The sequence below is a fragment of the Protopterus annectens genome, chromosome 12.part0 (genome assembly GCF_019279795.1).
Source record: "Protopterus annectens isolate FY-2018-M chromosome 12.part0, PAN1.0, whole genome shotgun sequence".
In the NCBI taxonomy this organism is placed as follows: domain Eukaryota; kingdom Metazoa; phylum Chordata; order Ceratodontiformes; family Protopteridae; genus Protopterus; species Protopterus annectens.
The window spans coordinates 638,304,443-638,323,796 of record NC_056746.1 but is presented as its reverse complement, the minus strand read 5'-3'; positions in this window follow the sequence as shown (position 1 = coordinate 638,323,796).

The following is a 19,354-nucleotide window of genomic DNA, read 5'->3' as shown; positions in this document are numbered from 1 at the left end:
GTGACAGACCACCGCCTAGCATGTTGTACCTGAACTGCAGTGCCGTGAATACGTTCACTATTACACAGCCACTTTGTACATGGGTGTATGAGGTGCCCAGTAGGGAGCATTACCTAACATGACTATGTTATGTGGTGAAGAGTGTTGCACAACCCCATGATAGACCTCTACCCCTGAGGTACATCATGTGTGTGTGGATGACATGTGGGATACTGGATTGTGACCTTACAGCGGGTGTGTGGTTACACCATATGTAGCATGACTTTGTGTACTGCATGTGATAAATGTCTTATGTTGTGTACAGGTGTTGCAACTATGCCTATCCAATGTGCAGTACGGGGTTGCCACAACTGTGTGTCATGCTCTGTGTATTGCATGTCATTGAGGCAGCTACTGACATTACTGAGCTGTGCAACGTCTCACAGCAAATATGCACGGCATGCATTATGCATAGGTATGTTACGTGTACATGGCCTACATCTCACCTATGACATGCATATTTCATTACCAACATTGCAGGTATAAGACACTTATCAACATGGATCAGCTGCCCTGCTGTCACACCAGAGGGACCTTTCTAGAATATGAGAGGGTTCGTCAGTGGCCACAACTGTGGCATTGCTACAGTGGGTATGCTAAACTGCAGTATAACAACAGTCAACAGTCACAGGTATAGGGATATTATTCAAACTATCCGTATTGCACAACACTAGGCAGCGGAACTGCTAAACACACAGTACACATCTCACGTACACATAATCTAACAATACAGTTAACTGTAGTCTACAGATAGGGCATGTTACCTGCTTGCTCCAGGTGGATGTGGTGGGTGGCTCCGGCCTCCATTACAACACATGTCAGAGGTTGATGTAGCTGTTGTCCAGGAGCCACCATGCTTAGGAGCAGCTCCTCCGCTCTGGTGAGGGGGGGATGAATGGCCACCCCACCACCTGTGGCAAGCTGCTGTCTTTGGATATCAGACGCACACCGCCGGACTTGTCTAATTAAATCACTGCAGTGATGGCGTACCTGCTCATATGTCCAGTTATGCATGCCTATGTCATTTACCCGACTAACAAGTTCCTGCCACAGTGCAGTCCGCTCCTGCTGGTGCTGGCTGCTTCTGGAGAAGAGCATTGTGTACCGCTGCAATAGGCTGTCAAGTACCACCTCTTCCTCATCTGCTGTGTACGCTGGGTTGCGTTGGTGGGCCATCTGGCTAAAAAAGATATGAACAATATGTGTGAGAGTGTCCTGTGGCACACTTTACACCTTTACCCACAGATATCACTTTACTGACATATATACCATCCTATTGTCTGTCAGAGGTTACACACGTTCAATACCACTTATTAGTTCTCAGGCCACAACTAACTAACACTGCCTGGCAGAATCTATATATCACACCACTATACAACAGTACCCGACACACTGTTTGTGACACATTGCACAACCTCAAGACAGGGGTGTATATCACACCAATGCACGAACAGAGATGTTATTCATTGCAATGGATGTAAAGTACAGGTACAATAATACCAATCAACCACCCTAGTCACTGATGCCATAGCCCTGCCTAACAGATGTGTCCAGTTGTTACTATAGGTGGCATACTGCTGTAACAGACTATATATGTTAATACCCAGAACAGCCGACTACTATAGAAAAATATGGATGTGCAACCACAACTGTTCTTGGTAACAGCACGAAAAAGCACTGGCACTGGCTGAATAAATTAGAAATCCACTAATTTATTCAGCCAGTGCCAGTGCTTTTTCATGCTGTTACCAAGAACAGTTGTGGTTGCACATCCATATTTTTCTATAGACTATATATGTTGCTGGATACACACGTTAGCCCTGTAACACACATATGATTGCAGCCATTGTACATGCATAATCGCACACACATCAGCAAACATACAATGCACCACTGTATGCCAACACAGATGAGCATTACCTGTGTACCATACGGTACTGTGTGCCACTACTTACACACCCTTATGCCTGCAGTCTGTCCTCTGTGCAGACTACAGGAAACACACATGACAGTGTTTCCAAGCAATGTGAATGCACACCATACTGTGCTGTTTAGGCTTACAGCTTCAGGTAGTACTACAGTTCATACTGGTGATGGATTCACCAACAGTACCACTCACTAAGCATACATGTATTGCTTTAGCCTACAATGAGACACCACATTCGTCAACGGAGAACTACGTCACATCATATGCCGTACTACTATGTCTGCCTAACAGTACATTACACATCAGTTGCTGTCCTCACAACTAGGATAGGCACTACCATGTCAGATACAACATCACGCTAAGCTATCACACATTTACAGACCTTACACACATTCAGCGTTACACTTATTCAACCTCACATAGCAGCTATTGCATTAAGTACATGTGTGAGTGCATAGTGTCATAGGTAGGTAATATGCTATTGGCCCTAGGGCCTACGGCAGCCTAGCCATATGCTACCCTGGCCTTTGACACACATGTACTTTTATTTCACTTGCCCCTGCCAACCTGAACCACAGAGGTGTTTCTTGAGGTGTATTACCAATCTCCCACACAATCATCAGGGGTATTTATAACAACTGCTAATGAGGAGCCTTGTTTGCTATTGCTATGTGGTCTATTCCAGTGTATGGCATATCTCTGAGATGGGAACCTATCCCTCCAGCATGTGCTGTTTAGTGAGCTGACAAGGTTTAGGGCCCTAGAGCGTGTATCCCCGAGGGATTGTGATATGTTGCCATGGTGGCTGTCACCCAGCTATGGGTGTGACATACCTTTGTATGTCCGGCAGAGATCACCTCTGTGTGGCCAGTATGCAATACAGTGCAGTTGTGGTTTTGTGAGTCAATCTGCATAGGGCATCTGTTTGTGGACAGTATTACCCTTTGGGAGGTCTGTCTGTGGCCTGTTCACCTGGTGTAGTTGTCATGTGAAGTGCATACCACATAGGGCATTGTGATGAGTAGAGGGGAACTCTACCCTATACTTCCATAGATGACACACCTGTTGTCATGACACATACCACACAGACAGATTACAGGTGTAATGTGGCACTGTCTTCATCAAAGTGGAGGCTACTGTCCACCTGTTTCCCATGTTCCCTTATCACACCTTCACTGTTAGGTAGATCTCTACCTATGTGGTAGTTAATGAGTACACTGTTTTGGGAAGGTGGAATGGGACTGCAGTATCAACACTTGTCTACAGTCCATGCCATGGTCACCACACACCTTTTGCGGTACATATGACCCCGTGTCTCTCTCTCTCACTCTATATGTATATATATATATATATATATATATATATATTTATATATATATATATATATATATATATATATATATATATATATATATATATATATATATATATATATATATATATATATATATATATATATATATATATGCATATCTATACACATACATGTACACATCCATTGCTGTACACATGGATGTACATATAGGCACATGTACAGTCAACCTTTCATGGTGGGGATTTCACTTATGCAACAGTTGTGGGATGTACAGGTATGTGATTAAATTGCACAGTGTTGTGCAGAATGCATGTGGGTGTCCTCATCCCTTGTAGCATTAGCAGGCCTCACTGTCTGTAAGACAGCAGATCTGACAAATCTGTCCCACAGCATTTAACCACCACATGACATATATCAACACTACCATAGCTGGCCTTAGGCATAGGACTACTGGGCGGCCGCCTATGGCGCTGCTCTAGCAGGGGTGCTTTTCCACTATTTATGTGGACACAAGGATGGGGACACCTGGAAGTGTGGTAGGGGGCGCCGTGGAGCCCTTTTGCCTAGGGTACCAGTTGACCTAAGGTCACTCCTGTGCACTGCATGCTGTCTTCTAGGCCACACACTATGACCTACATGGATATATGTACATATCAACCTTCACTGACAGATAGCTGTCCACCCTTCACTAACAGTTGCAGTATGTCCCTTGCCCTATGCACATGTGCAGATACAGATAGATACATACTGCTGCCACACATGGATGACTTGCAGTGTGTAAAGTACTCTTCAGGAACATCTACAACATGCCAACACATACATGTGAGTTTCATACCTTACCTTTGTATTTCCCTGCTCCGTGTGTTACGGTTTTGTAGTTTTTTTTTTATTGGTGGTTTGTTTTGGGTTTTCGCCCTCTATTTAACCTTCGGTCTCTGTTTCTCAATCTGTTCTGTCTCTGTCTCAGTCTGTGTCTGTGTCTGTGTCTGTGTCTCTCTCTCTCTCACTCTCTATCTCACAGCACCTGCAATGATATAATTGCATGTGTGGACTGCAGGTACAGCCTGCTTTTTTAGGTATCTGCACTTGTGCATGTGATAACCTCTGCACCAATTGCTGCCCACCATTCAGTAATTGCATGCAGCCTGCTGTTTGGTGGTTGCATTACTCACTGTGATTGCAGCCCACTGCTATAAAATGCTAGGTTAGGTAGGCGTAGCCCTTTCAGATTTCCAAGGTGGGGCCCATGCTTGTTTGCTCTGGACACCGTTGTGTCAGTCTGAAGGTTGGTATATGTCTCTTACCTGATGCTAGGGTTGTAGCCAGTTATATGCATGCTGTACTCATACCTGCATGTTGCTGCTTCCAGTACACACATCTCAGTGTAGACATGTACGCACCCCTCCAAATGCTAACACAGGATACATGGGAGTATGTACTTTTTTCTCACTTACACAATTAACTGCCATACAAATGTGGTTATTGCACTGTATTCCTGTGGCCAGTATTTATCCTGGTCTGATACTGTGTGGTGTTTGTAAGGTGCTACTGTAACATTATTCATTGCTAGGATGGCTGGTTCTCCTTTCACAGTCATGTCATGCAATTCCACAACCACTGCTGGTAAAGACCCACAGAAAAGGGTTTGTGTTATACCATTCCTAATTTCCATTTACATTCCCTCATTGTAATGCATGATATATTTATTTCAGAACAATGTTATTTGTATATCTGCTGTGGCTTAGTGGTAATTCATGCAGTCTATTGTGTCAATGGTATGGGGTTCGAGACTGGCAGAGTTTTTTTTTCTTTTGCTGCTCAGCAGAACAAGGGCCCTGCCATAGAGTGACTAAGGCACTTTTAAGCAGTTGTAAGCGGGTTTGCGCGGGTTTGTGTGACGCTTAGCGACGCTTAGCTAAGCATACACATGCGCACACTCGCTTAATCCCACTTACTACTGCTTAAAAGTGCTTACTCCCGCTAACCCCCGCACTCATTTCTTTGAAAGAAAAGAAAATGGGGAGATAGGAAAGTGGTGAAAAAGGGGGCACAGAAAGGGAAAGACAGTAGGAAAAAAATCTTGGGATGTGCAGGACGGGTGTAGGGAAGGTCCATAGCTGCCCATTTCTTTACCAGCAACAGCTGTGCATATGATGAAAAATTGGAGTGAAATTTGAAACCTTCCACCCCTGAGAGAGGGGTGAGGACAACATAGTTTGTTGTACTGCCAATTAAAATTATCAGTGTACATGTCCAATGGATATGTGTGTGAAATGGGAAGCTATGTATGGGGCGTAATTTTTATTCGGGTACGGATTGCCCTTTTTGTTTTTTTTTTTTCAGGGGAGAGTGGAAAGTGAGGTAGAGGAAGTAGGTATATTTGGGGAGGTAGGTTGGGTAGGTAAACAGACAAGACAAACAAGATGCATACAGGGGTGGAGTATGACACATGGGGTGGGTGAACACAATTGACGGGGATGGATGTTTGGAAATCGCAAGTCCATGAGCCCACAGATGGTAACAGTGGGACTGAGATTCCCACCCATGGGCAGTCACCACTGAACCTTCACAGACCCGAGGGTTGCTGTGCTGGGGGCTGCGTAGGAGGGACAGGCTCACCTGTGAGTCGTGCCGCTCTTGCCTCGAGCTGGCGTGGGGATCAATGACTAAACGCTGGATCTCCCTACGCACCACAACCCGGACCCTTCGGAAGGTGACAGGAGGCCTTTCTCCACCCACGCTTGCTTCATCCTCTGCAGTGCTTCCACCCGAAGGTGGCACAGGACCTACGGAGGAGGGTGGCCTGGGCTGGGCACCAGACTTGCTGGTGCCAGGTGCAACTGCCAGCTGAGGAGGGACAGGTGGGTCTGCTGGGACCGGCCTTCCCATACGTTCTGTGATTAGGTGTGTTTAATTACAACATAGACAACAGCATTCCAAGTTAGTTGTAACAGCATGCAGTAATATTCCCATTAACCCAACACACCAGGGTTACAAAGGTTGAACAGCAAGCATAACACATGCATATATTGAACGACAGTGGACATTCCAACATGCAGGGATGATTGGTGGCAACAGGCCACCAAGATTGTGGTGTTTTAACAGGGGACATGCATCAAAGTAAGTGCAGATTTTATATAACAATAGGACATATGTCCCAACAAATGTTATGAGATTAGACATACCCATTGAGGTGTGGGATTGCATTGTTTATGCACATGGAGTAGGGTGTAAAAAGAAACCTCCATTAACATCTTATTAGTACTTTAACTGTACACTATATTCCTATTGACTGCAGGTGTATATCCCCTACATGTATTCTTACATTAGGCAACATGCATTTGATTGCGTTATGGGTTTTGCTACTTCATGATATACCTGGCCTATATCTGACATGGTAACTGTCCACAATGCAGATGTTTCTGCTACATACTTGTATTAAATTGACTTGTTTATGTATCTGCACATCTGGATGTGTTCACATGGCTTTTGCACTTGTTTTCTACACAACCCTACTTTTCTGGTAGCACACTAACATTTCTGGGGAACACCTTGACAGGCTACTCATGTGCCAGATTTACCTATGCATGTCAGCCATTTCACAACTGTTTAGGACTGTTGCATACCTCACAGCTACTGGCACTTCCTTCATCCACTTTATATAGGACTGCACTACTGGGGGTTGTCAGCACTTACTACAACAGAGTAACATTTCTTCACTGCAAGCATACAACAACATTTCTGAGTAACTGGCACATACACACTGCAAGTATTATACCTTTCTTATTTACATTAAAACTTGTTTTTACAGGCTCTCTCCTGTATTTGACATTACACTGCATACAGTAGACATATTCAGGAAATGTTATACCTTTATTGATAGGTTACAAGACTGTTTTACAGGCTCACTCACTTTTTATCTATGACAGTGCATGCAGCGATAGTATTTCAGACATGTTTTTGCTTTATTCATGTGTTACTACACTCTATTCCTGTCTATCTGACTTATGATATGTAACAGTACATGCAGATGATTTATTCAGGGAATGAATGTTTTATACTTTACAGCTACTGCCACTTCCTTCATCCACTTCCTATGGGACTGCACAACTGTGGGTTGACAGCACCTAATACAACAGTACTATTTATTATTGCAAGGGTACAACAACATTTCAAAGTAAGTGACACAGACACACTCCAAGTTTTATACCTTTATTAACTACATTGAACACTCTTTTCTACAGGCTCTCTCCTTTACTTGTTATTACAGTGCATACGGAAGACATATTCAGGACATATTATACCTTTCTTGATGGGTTACAACACTCTTTTTCAGGCCTGCTCACTTATATGTTATGACAGTACATGCAGGGATAGTATTCCAGAATTATTTTACCTTGATTGGTGGGTTAGTACACTCTATTTCTGGCTCACTGACATTTGTTATATAACAGTACATGCAGAGGATTTAATCAGGACATTTTATTGCTGTATTATTGGGCTTTAACACTTGCCTCATGCTCACTCAAATATATCATGTAACAATACATGCAGAATATTTACTAACCTGCCTGGTGGTGCAGCCTTAGCAGCCTATCTGCATAGGCTTGCTGATTCATAGCGCGAGCACCTGCAGCTGTGGAGTAAATAAAGGGATATTGAGACATACCTATCCATTATTTAAACTATATTAGGTTATCTTACATACTGCATTCCATGGCTACCTACTTAGTAGTGGGCCATCCCGCATTTGACGGGCCTCCTGGATCCACTGGTTCAGAAGGTCCTGCTTCCGCCTCTTCAGGTCTGCATGGTGGTGACAGACCTGCTCACCAGTCTGAGGGACGTCTGTGGCACTGGTGAGTTCATGAGCCAACTGGTTCCAAGCCTCCGCCTTATACTCCATTCCTTGGAACTGGCCCTGCAGGAGTTGAGTCTCATGCCGATGGACTAGGAGCCAAACCATATATCGTGACTCCTCGATGCCCCAGTGTTGCGCTTGAAAGCGTGTACCCTCTCCAGCACCAGACATTCTAACTGCAGATGGGAGCTACAATCAGTTATGGCGAGTATTCCCACCTATGCGGCTTAAATATGCCGCATTTCCTGCACTTTTCTGTGATTGGCCATTTTTGAATATTCTTGGCTAACTGCAGACCTGCTTAGCAATGGTTAATCAAACATTTATTACTATATATATGTTAACAGTGGATGCTTATCCTAAGCTGTCGTGGCTTAGTGGTTCAGTACTTTGATTATGGTGCGCAGTGTCCTGGGTTCAAACCTTATCATTGCATTTTATTTCGCTACTGCCCAGACAAGTTAGGGGGCGTGGCTGTGTTTAAGCAACTTTGCTCTACGTTGATCCACATTGCCCGATGGTGTGCTGGTTGGCGCAGCGCACACATCCGCACAAACCGATTGTGCTGGGCAAAGCGCTATTTAGCTATGGGCAACTATTTTGCACTGGGTGAAGCGCAATTTAGCTATGGGCAACTACATTGCATTGGGTAAAGTGTGAGTTAGCTATAGGCAACTACATTGCGCTGGGTAAAGCGCGAGTTAGCTAGGGCAACTATATTGTGCTGGGTGAAGCGCTGCTTAACTGCGGACAATTTTATATTGGGATCCTTTAAAATATTTATTTTATTCACTGATACATTGGCCATTTCACTGCTTTTTAGTTACGTTTAAACATATATGTTGGGTATATATTCCATATACTGATTTAAAAAATAAATCCGAAAGGGAGTGGTGGGACTCGAACCGTGAATGTCTCTTCTTTGCGCGAATGCTCTACCATTACGCTATTGCTATTTGGTGTGATTTGCATAAACATTCTTTCTTATGCTCTTCCATGTCAGAATTGCTAACTGTAGCTAAGCAATGGGCACACCCACGCGCAAATACGGGCAGCTATTTTGGGTATTTAAAAAAATTTTAATGTTATGCGTTTTAGATGTGTGATGGGGGTTTACAATATCAGACAGTGAGGTGTTGGTTGCAGGGACATTTGAGCAGACTCACTCTTGTTTATTTTCTTTTATTTTCAACACTTGCAGGGGTGTGGACATTTAGACTGCTCGGCAGTCGGACACGCCTCCTGCTTTTTTACACAGTCCATGTAGGACTTACGGTTGGGTCAGCATGCCCTCATGCATATTCATGGCACGCTGACATCATACTGCTCAACTGCAGCCTCCGAGTAAGACTTATTAAGTCTTACACGGAGGATTCGTGAATCCGGGGGTAGGTCTTTCAGTCTTTGTTTCATCTCTAGTTGTATTAATGCAGTGTCAGAATTATTGACTAATTGCCCATCTCCTATGCTGTAAGCCATGTTGATTATAATCACATTTTCTTGTAGTTGCATTTTTAACCAAATCTTATTAAAATTAACTGTGTTCTGTGAGCTTTTTATTGTGTTGGCTATATCCTTTCTCCTAGTGCTTTTCTTAAACTTTACGTGTAAATGTAATGAAACATTCTTTTCTTTTAGCCTCTCTCTATGGCTGCAAGCTACTGTTGAAGACATATTTTCCACTCAGAACACCACACATACTTTTTGTATATTACAAGAGTGGCACAATGGTACAACATATAGTGTTGTCACCTCACAAGAAGAGGTTCCTTGGTTCGATTCTCATCTAAGGTGCCTTCTATGAGGAATCTGCATATCCTCCCTATGTTTGTGTGGGTTTCGTCTCACATTCTAAAGACATGCAGTAGGTGGATTGTACATTTAAACTGGCCATAGGTGTGAGTACAAATGTGTGGTCTGGAAGATGTACTCAGTGGTGTAGTTTGTGGCTCTAGATGACTGTCACTGTTGAAATGACACCATGATCCCATGTGCAAAAGGGGAAAAAAGGGTTATGGATGTATAACTTGCATAAAATAATTATTTTGTGTGACTGTTACTACTGCTTTTATACATGAGGTTGCATTCTATCACTTTCACACTGCATTGACAAGGTGGAGATAACATAATATTAAATTGAATGCATGGAGTACTACCTCAAAGGGCATTTTTGTAATTAAAACAATGAACTTAGTGCCACAGATGGTACAGAAGAGTATTTTTATTTTTTTATAAAAGCTGTCACACAGACATGTGACTAGATGCAGTGAGTGAAAAATCCAAACTGAAAAGTTAGACTAGTTTAATTCAAATCGCATTCTGATTTCAAAACTTAGACTAGGAAGGATGAAACTGTTCAGTCATTATTGTCAACTGACTTATCAAGAATTGGATTTCTTATGTTTGCAGATGTATTTAACCCTTGACTGTCAGTCACAAAGACATTTTAAGCTCCCTTGCAGACTTGGATCTTAGCTCGGATTCCCTGGCTTGGTTTCTCACCAGTCTTTCTAGCAAGAAGTGTTGCACTAAAGTCTGAGTAGTTTTTCTTCCTTTTTATCTGTCTCTAAAGATGTTGCACTGGACTCCCTGCTAGAGCATTTTTTTTAATTGTAAAGAATTGTTTTCAATTCAATTAAGGAAGACGCCTTGCTTCATTTTTTGGTTTATAGAGATGCTGCTGCTTTTTCCAATTATATGCATTAAAAATTGTCGTTATATAAGTTTAGGCAATATTTCTATTTTTTAAGCTGGATAATTTATTGAGAAAGAAAGAAAGAAAGAAAGAAAGAAAGAAAGAAAGAAAGAAAGAAAAAGAAGAATACAAAACACGATAAAAAACACAATGTAACAGAATCAAAACAAATATTAAATGTCTCCAAAACTATATACTTTATTTACAGTGATCAGCTATAATGTACAATTGGCATCACTATTCATAAAATGCTTATCAACGAACTAAACCCAATATACATAATGTAAATCTGAAAGAATAAAGCTTGAATGGTTAAAATACCTGAGATCATAGCCCTTTGTTGAGATAAAACACCAAAACATATATGTTAGAATAACAAAAGTAAGGTTATATAACTTCGTACCAGGGTGTTTTAATTATTAATCTACCTATATGTCTCTACCAGTATATGCCACGGTTTGGGAATTGTCTTTTAGTTCCCTCCATGTTTAAATGAGTAAACAATGTAAGTTAAGCATTTCCATAATTGCTTATCTAAATCTTCAAAGCTAGTTCTACCCATACACTTCCATTGCCTGGCACGTTGGAGTTTAACTATGCTTGCTATAACCCATCTGACTTGAAACACTGGGTGGGTTTTGGGGGAATACCAGGTCATACCCCAAAAATCCAAAACTTCCAATGAGATGTTCTCTTTATATATGTCTTTCATTCTATGAAGTAATATAGACAAAAGCCCAGAATGTTTGGGCATTACAAGAACATATGAATATTGTCTGCCTTTTACCTGCTGCATCACCAACAGCCTTATGCCATTCTTCTCTTTCATATTAAATTATCTGTGGGGGGTAAGGGATTAAGTACCACCAAAATAAGATCTGTAGCTGTTGATCATATAATATGGGACACCATCTTAACTGCCATGCTTTCTACCATATAGAACCAGTCAGGTACACCCTCTACTGCTTTTTCCATCTTTTTGCCTTTCTTGACTTGAGTCCTTTAGCTCTCTTCAGCCACAAATCTTTATAAATCAGAATAGCTCACCATTTGTGCACTCCTGCTTATTTACCCCTTAACTTATTTAGAGGAGCTATGGATTTCGCCCATATCTGAATAATCTGTTGATAGTTAAACCACTCACTGTCATCTCTTCCAAAATCAGAACAGAACAGTTGCAAAGCTTCTGCCTTAATATTGTTTCTGGAGTCTCTTTCTTAGATTTGTCTCCAATGCTAGATCTTTTTAACCATACAGGACTTTGACCGCTATACACAAAATATTTCTCTCACCCTTGGATGATGCCATATGACATCGTTTAAACCCTACCTCACTCAAAATTGCATATATCCTGACTTTCCTCTCATACTGAACTGGTAATCAACTCTTGAGCATTCCATAAAATAGGGTGCGTGGAAGAGAAAAGTATATTCTAAACTAGGTATATGATGTGAGGTAGGATCATTAGTGCATCAACTGGATCTTTTTTAAACCTTCTACAACAAATTATGAAAATTACACTCCACAGTACCTGTCCATGTTCATTCTATTTGCAACCCCAAGTATTTTGCAGGAGAGCCCTTTGGAATAACACAATCCCTCACTACTTACCTGCCTGCTGCTGCAGTTGAGCAAGGGCAACTTCTGATGGATACAATGCAAGCCCGAGGCAAGACTGAACTAAGAAATGAAGTCTAAGATCCTACCCAGGACCCTCAGGAGATTTCTACTCATCAACATGCTGTCATCTGCAAATAATAAAAAATAATTTCTAATTCCATCTAGGTTCTTTTGAGTGTAACAGCAATAAAACCTGGCATGCCAACTCTTTCATAATTAAAATAGCATGAGGGGACAACCTTGTCTGGTTCCTCTACCTATTGTCCCTGGTTTAGATAGACCTCCATTGATCAATACCCTGAACACTGGTCTTTCATATAATCTCTCATTCGATTAGTAAGGGAGTTACCACAATTTCTATATTCCAATACCGGAAACAAAAAATTCCACCCAGCTGAGTCAACGGTCTTTTTAATATTGAACAGTATTATGCCAGCATTAAAGTATGAACCGCTGTAATGCCTTAAACATAATTACTTGTTGCCAGCTGTCTGATATATCCCTGTTACAGTCTGGTGCTCAAGAATTAGGGAGGGTAAAAAGCTATCTAGTCTTATGGCTCAAATGTTCAGACAAGATTTCCCCTCCTTATAGGTTAGTGTGTCAAAGACCACAGCAATATCCTTTGTTATGATGCTGTTGATGATTATATGAGTCAGAAAACAAATCTAAGACAATTTGCTGAATAGATACAGTTTACATTTGTAACTTATTTTATGGATTTCCTACTAGCAAATTTCTTTGATTGTCCATTTTTTGTTAAAAACATAGTACAAAAGAAAAACTTTTTCTTTTTAGAATGACAGTTCATACAGAAATGTCTTAGAGTTTGTATGTGCATTTAATAGTTTAAATTAAAAGAAAAATAACGTTAAAGTCAGATTTTACTGTGAGATGTTTCTGTGCCCATTTTTCTCTGGCTGTTGAAAAATATAAAATAAAATTGTATATAATTTAACCTGTTTTGTGTGCTCAGTCTTGGGGGATATAGCTAGGTAATGCTAGTTAAACCACTGTGCCTCTGCTTCAGTAAATCTGGTTTCTAGTAGGGCAGTTGGTTAGTACATAGATCTTTCTAGGCTACTTAGGTGCTTGTCATCTTATACAGGCCATCATATTCATTTGATCCTATCACTGAATGCTATTAACTCCCACATAAACACACACACACACACACACACACACACACACACACACACACACACACACACACACACACGCACACACACACTTTTCTACTCATGTTTACCATTTGAAAATAAAGGTATTGTTTCTTCATTTCATCCTGGAAATAAAATGCATCTTCAGTTTTAGGAAGAAGACAAAGCAAGTAAACATTACTATGCATTTCAGGATACTTACTCAATGAATCTTTTATCCAAAAGTCAGCAGACAGTTTTTACTGTTTTGATGTAGACATTTAACATGCTATCATATGGATTCATGACATTATCACTATACATTGATATCCTAAATCACGATTCTCTGGAAGTTACCTTTATGAAAATGTTCAGGCATTCCTCATTTCTCACTTTATGATGCTGAACTGATATGCTAAAATATATGACAGAAAAGTCAGAAAACACATTACTCACTGCAACCTCATTTTTAAAACTTTGGTAACTGGATCACCCAGTTGTAACCCTACAAACCTGTACCTTTACTTCTTCTATAACACTTACACAGATTGCCTGAAATGAAAATCAGACTCCTAAATAAGTGTTTTGTATGGGGCTAAACCCACCTACACCCTCCATGGGGAGATTATGCTCCCACACCCTCTGAGAATTGTATGTTCTAACTTTGAGATCACAAAACAAAATACATGGAAAAAATGCTGCACAATACCAATTTTTTTGTTTGTTTGTTTCTTCTTCATGCATGCATGGTGTTCACTTTGGCTCCTAAAACATGAGATGGTATTTTCACTGATGCAAATGAATATATTGCAGAAACTAAATGTTTTTTTCCTCTCCATGTATGCATGGTGCCCACTTTGGCCCTTAAAGCATGAAATGGTATTCTCACTGATGAATCTGAATAAACTGTATAATACAACTTTTTTTTTCCTCTCCATGTATGCATGGTGCCCACTTTGGCCCTTAAAGCATGAAATGGTATTCTCACTGATGAATCTGAATATACTCACAAAATGTTTTTCCTCTCCATGTATGCATGGTACCCACTTTGGGCCTTAAAGCATGAAATGGTATTCTCACTGATGAAACGGAATATGCTGTATAATACAACATGTTTTTTTTTTCCTCTCCATGTATGCATGGTCCCCACTTTGGCCCTTAAAGCATGAAATGGTATTCTCACTGATGAATATGAGTATACTCATAATTCAAAATGTTTTTCCTCTCCATGTATGCATGGTACCCACTTTGACCCTTAAAGCATGAAATGGTATTCTCACTGATGAATCTGAATAAACTGTATAATACAACTTTTTTTTTCCTCTCCATGTATACATGGTGCCCACTTTGGCCCTTAAAGCATGAAATGGTATTCTCACTGATGAATCTGAATATACTCACAAAATGTTTTTCCTCTCCATGTATGCATGGTACCCACTTTGGGCCTTAAAGCATGAAATGGTATTCTCACTGATGAAACGGAATATGCTGTATAATAAAACATGTTTTTTTTCCTCTCCATGTATGCATGGTCCCCACTTTGGCCCTTAAAGCATGAAATGGTATTCTCACTGATGAATATGAGTATACTCATAATTCAAAATGTTTTTCCTCTCCATGTATGCATGGTACCCACTTTGACCCTTAAAGCATGAAATGGTATTCTCACTGATTAGGACTTGTGATCAGTAGTTGTGCTTGACAAGCAGGGCTGTCAATGACTGGGACCTTCTGCTGGGATTTTTTAGGCTTAACATAAGGTGTGCTGTTCCCAACACAAATACTTATCTGCAAATGTAAAACCTAGTAACTATAACCTTAGGATGTATGAACTGTCAATATTTAGATATGAAATTGTGCATTCTGCACAATTTCAGGATGATCCTGTGAGAAGTAAACATTTTACCTTTAAGATTTGATTTGGTGGCAACACTTCCTGCTTGTGGCATCGTGTTCTTTGCATAAAATAATTTTTCCTTGTTCTTACTGCTGCCTGCATTATACCCAACTTCTATTTATTTCTGACATTACTCTGATCATGGCTTTATATCATTGCTTTTCTTTCCATATTCTTTTTGCGCTCCATCTCTTTACTTTCAAGCCCAAGGAACTTTTTGCTGCATTTGTTTCCGTATTGTCCTACCTTCCAGTTTATCTTGTAGTTACTCATTATTTTATTTTCTTTCAATTGTAATTATTCTATGAGTAAAAGTGGAACTGTAGTGGTCCAGTCCACCCATCTGGTCAAAATTAATTAATTAAGTATGTAAGTAAGTAATAGTCTACCCAACTGAACAAAATAAATAAATAAGCAAACAGTCCATCCACCCATTCAAAATACATACACAGACATCAAATCTGACATGTCTTAATTATGGAGAACACTTTGCATTCACCATGTGATATTGCATTCTGAGCAAAATATAAAAATATTAATTTCTGCCAGGAATTATTACCATAAAATGATTATGTTCAAAATGTGAAGCAAAGTTTTTACTTAAAATATAAGTCAGATATTTTATTTAAATGTTGCTGTTGTTGTGTCTTTCGGCTTATCCCGGTTAGGGGTCGCCACAGCGGAACTCCGGTCAGCTAATGTTTGGTAGTGGATTTTTACGTGCCGAGTTACCAGCCCTGACGCACAACCTTCAACGAAGGCACGCCCATTCACACATGCCTCCACACAGAAGACGTTCTAGCTGAGAATCGAATGCGACAACGTCTTGATGTGAGGTGACAACGCTACCGCAGCACCACTACCGCGGGTAGATATTTTATTCAAATAATTTCATTAATATAGCAATTGCAATATCCAGAACAAAATTTTACTTTAGAACCTAAAATGAAATATTGAATGCACTGGACAAAATCATATTTAGAACATGTAAAGCTACATATATTACAAGTGTTCATGAAATGCATAAATACTGAAAGATGATGTTAATAATTTGAGGTGCATTGCTAGAAACTACAAAAGCTGAGATTGTATTTCGAAATGTACTTCTAAATAATGTCCCTTTTCCCCAGTCCCAGAGTTCTATTATAACTATTGTTTTCTTTTAAACAAAAAGGGAAAAAAAGCATCTTCTGAGAAATATCAGTGCTTTTACTAATAGTTTCTAAGGTGATATCATTAGAAAAATGTTTTAAAGTACGAAGCAGATAAATGGAAAACCACCAAATCTTTATGGAAAACCACCATATCTATATTTCAAACTTTTAAGCTAACGAATAGAATGTCATAATTTTTCTAGTCATCAAAAGTTTTCATTTAGACTTTAAAGCATGTGCACTGTCAGAAACCTCATAAGAGGGAAAACTGCCATGGCTAAAACACAAGAAAGTGTTTTTGTACTCTGACAGACATTTCATGTTAATGACATTTTAGCATATTCCGTGACAGCAAAGCATTGCTGGCATTGATAAATGATTGTTTCATACACCCTCCATACACAGTATAGATTTTCATTGCATAGGATAATGTTATTTAAATTAATGGGCAAGTTTTGCAACAGTGACATTTCTGTTCTGTATACATCTGACAGATGAACATTCTAGTTTTGTGTATTTAATGTGAATGGAGGGTACTACAATAGTTCAGTCTGAACTTTGTCATGCAAAGTTAAGGTTATTTTACCTTTCCACCATTTTTTGGAAGTCATACACAGTTTCATTATAAATCTGAAATAGTTGGCAGCATGGACCATTTAAATGTAAAAGTGAAACATTCAAGAGAGCATATTAGTACCATGTGGTGCATTATTGGCTCTGTGCCCTGAATAGAAAAGTTACAGCTTTTTATTGCACAAATGTGCGAATATCTCAGCTTGTGTTGCTTACAGAATTACAGACATAAGGTGATTTAAATTTACAGTTGATATCAGTAAAACAGCCAGCAAAACACACTACCTCAACTTCCACTAGCCATCTATACAGAGATAGATTTACAAAACAGTATAATACAGTGTTAAGACACCAAATTGTTACTATGATTTTAATTCGCAGCAACTTATTTTCCATAAATCTTTGTGTACAGGCTGGCAGGATTTAAAAGAGTGTTCTGCTAATAAAGCAGGATTCATGTGTTTCTTTGTATAGTATTTGATTTCTGCTTTGTAAGATCCCCTCAGTTTGCATGATGTGTGGGGATGGGATAGCATTAGAAATGTAAAGTGTGATATGTAATTTTCCTGCTTTTAGTCCTTCATAATGAACTATAACTGGCACATTAACATTTTTTTTTCATATAATGTATCTTCTCTTTCACTTCAGACTGAGTTTTATTAGTGAACGTAGTACATCCTAATACATCCTAATATGTTTCAGCAAGACTGCAGCATCAGCATGATTGTACAGTGGCCATTGCAATTAGAACCATGGTTGCTTTTGACATATCTTTCCATAATGCAACGCGTTTATGACAAGCACTTAAAATAATGCATGGATATATTCAAGATGAAGGTTATTACATTTGAATGTTTTGCACTGATCAGCAGTATGACTGCAGGCCATCTCACCCTGCAAACAAAATTACTCAATCTTGTTTTGATACAGACTTTTTTTTTATTTGGCTTAGGGCACAGGGTGAATGAGGAAGAATAAGTAACCAAATGTGCCTACTAAATATAAAGCCATCCTTCCGGTTTGTACAGTGACATTAATTTATTTCTCTTTTTGTCAAGTATTTGCTTGTCAGTGGACAGCTTCTACATAGACTTTCACTCTGTTATGTTAATCATCTTACATACTTTTTCCTCTCTGCCTTGAGAAGCAGATACTAGCACAAAGGACCCTATAATATTTGATTGTAAATGTTGGTTTGCTTCCCGTAAACTCCACGTGTTCTTTGTTTTCCTTCCCTCTATTCATATTCTAGTCTTGTCATAGTGGTGCTGTTCTTCCTTAACCACTGCAGGTCATTCAGCTTCCCAACCTTCCCCATCCACACTCATGATTACTCCAGTCCTACCCTGTCCACACTTCTGATTTTTCCAATTCTGCCCCACCCATACTCCTGATTACTCCAATCAATCCAATCCTGCCCCATCCCCACTCCTGATTGCTCCATTCCTGACCCATCCACACTCCTTAGTACTCCATTTCTGCTCCATCCACACTCCTGATTACTCCATTTCTGCCCCATCCACACTCCTGATTTCTCCATAGCTACTTGTCAGTAATACTAAATTCAGTCTTTCAGAATGTGGGACTCCCAACTCCTCAAGAGGTGGTGCCTACAACTGATGAAGTGAGGAATCAATAAGGAAAAAAAGAAGTGGGCTTTGAACCGTCATTGTGCAGCAGTTGTCAAAGTCCCTAATTAGAGAGAGAGACAGAGAAGATGTGCAGTGAGGTTAATGATCAGTGTTCAGGGCTATGACACACCAGACACTGAAAATATGTTTTCGTCCTTCACCTATGCAAGTGCATATATATTTATCAGAGGTCAGAGGTAAAACAAGTGGTGTCAAACCCCACAACCTCACTCCAGTACAAAAGGACAGGCTCTCAGCTAAATCATCCTTTGTCTATTGGTGATAGTTCAGGGAACCTCAGTCCAGTCCCAAACGTGGATCACTGACATTGCAGATAGATGCCTTGCCAATGCAAAAGTATGCCAACATCAATAAATATACTTTGTAAATTAAAATACGTGCAATAAGAAGCAGGGCTTTTGACTCATTCTTAAAAATAGACATGTTTGAATATTGTATGGCATAGCAAAGCAAAGCTCAATTATTATGTCCATATGTTATAT